The 2,029-nt window shown below is 33.2% G+C and overlaps 1 pseudogene; it reads right to left on the bottom strand.

Moving 5' to 3' along the window:
* Positions 1-895: 895 nt before the first annotated feature.
* Positions 896-995, bottom strand: LOC122095353 (annotated as a pseudogene).
* Positions 996-2,029: the final 1,034 nt, after the last annotated feature.

The following is a 2,029-nucleotide window of genomic DNA, read 5'->3' on the forward strand; positions in this document are numbered from 1 at the left end:
ATAGCTATCAGTTACGTTTCTTAAACATCAAAATGCCAGTCCACTCTTTGTGTCCATACAAAATATTTTCAGAATTCAAATAACAGCAATATCTTACTGTAAAAATTCCGTGGAATTTTTCCAAGTGAATTGCCTGACTTTGATGTCAAATATATTTGAGTTGTTTGTGTACATCTACAATGATTTCTGCAGAGTTTGTGATTTTTTAATCAGAAATAATTTGATCTTATCTGTTGAAATGAGTAGTACAGAAACTCAAGATATTTCTGCTTCTGGTCTGAAAAAAGTATATTTTAAAATATTCTATATTCTGTGTTTGCATAATATCCATAATCTATTTCATTCTTTCCTAGATATACTTTGCATTCAACATTGTTTTATAATATATATATTCATTAATAAATGTGTCCTTTCAGATTGTATTCCATATAGAAAATTTAAGATTATTTTTTTTCTAGGTTCTTTTTTTTTTTTTGGTCCAGTCGTAGGCCTGAACTCTGGGCCTGGACGCTGTCCCTCAGCTCTTCAGCTCAAGGCTAGTGCTCTACCACTTGAGCCACAGCACCACTTCCGACTTTTTTCTTTTTGCTTATGTGGTGCTGAGGAATCAAACCCAGGGCCTCAGGCATGCAAGGCAAGCGCTACCACTGAGCCACCTTCCCAGCCCCTTTTTCTAGGTTCTTATAGTAGTATATTTTTTTTGGATAAAATGACAATGTTAACTAATTTCAAAAGTTTTGTAAAGGTTATTCTATGTAAAGGCCTTTCTAAGGTGAAGATTTAATACACTGATGTCAAACTAATGTTTAATTCTAACACTTGCGTATATTGTTACACTTATAATTTTGTAATCAACTTTTTAATAACTGTTTTTCATTTCTGCAACTGAAGAATGAAAAACATGGAATACTTCACGAATTTTCATATTATCCTTGTGCAAGTGTCATGTTAATCTCTGCATTGTTGTAATTTGGGTATACGTGCTGCTGAAGCATGTAGTATCCTCTAAATTTAAGTAGTTAATGATGCAATCTTTATATAGGCTTATATCCTTGGGTGCCTATTTGTAGCAAGGAAACCTTATTGTTCCTAACAATACTATTGATCTTATTTCCCTAAAATAATGTATATAGTGGGAAAAAAATTATATTGTTCGGTTGATTGCTCACATTTGCATTTTTTGTCAATGACAATTTTAAGTCTTTTTCATTTTAGATTTGATCATACTTTGAAGCACTTATAGCTAGGTCCTAAGGTGATGACTTTTTCAAGTACTTATTTACGTAAATGAGTTAGCTTTGTGGAGCTAATAGATTCAAAGTAAGCCCTGCTTAAGAGCTACTTCTAAACTTCTGCAGCTAAAATTTTCCCAAATGAGATCTTACTGGCACAAATGTCTACCCTTTATCCTTCTTCCACGTAGGAACAGACCAACCAGAATATCCTACCCTGACAGCATAGTTTGTCTTACTAGAACAAAACTAATCTTAGTTACAAGGGATCATAGAGAGATGAACAGTTCGGACAGAACTGTTCAGACTAGAAGGTATTTTATCAAAATTTAAGTGTTTATTATACCTACCATTTCAAAAGTAGCTAACGCCAAGGTGAAAAAATTCTTCATATGCATGATTTCCTGATGTCTGGCCTGTCTACCTTCCAACCAGGCAGGAACTTACACTACTGCCTTTCTATCACCAAATATTTCCATAGCTCCAGGAGAAGTTCATGTTTCTCCTCATTATTAGGCCTTAAATTGGTAATGTTTTAATCACAGTGTTTCCTCTTGCCTCCAGGCTGTAAATCTACAAATGGTAAAGCTTTAGGTCTATCTCTACCTAACTCTGAGGTACAGATAATGCAATAATACTTTAAAACAGAGTTGTCTTTGATACCCTAACCACAACAGAACAATGCAAAACATGTGCCCTTTTTATTATATTACATATAGTTATATATTTTATATTTATATGTGCTGATTTCATATTTCACACAGTGAAACTTAGTAGAATTAATTGATAATTTGACA

Source organism: Dipodomys spectabilis, unplaced genomic scaffold (assembly GCF_019054845.1).
Source record: "Dipodomys spectabilis isolate Male_0828 unplaced genomic scaffold, ASM1905484v1 ptg000344l, whole genome shotgun sequence".
Taxonomy (NCBI): Eukaryota; Metazoa; Chordata; class Mammalia; order Rodentia; family Heteromyidae; genus Dipodomys; species Dipodomys spectabilis.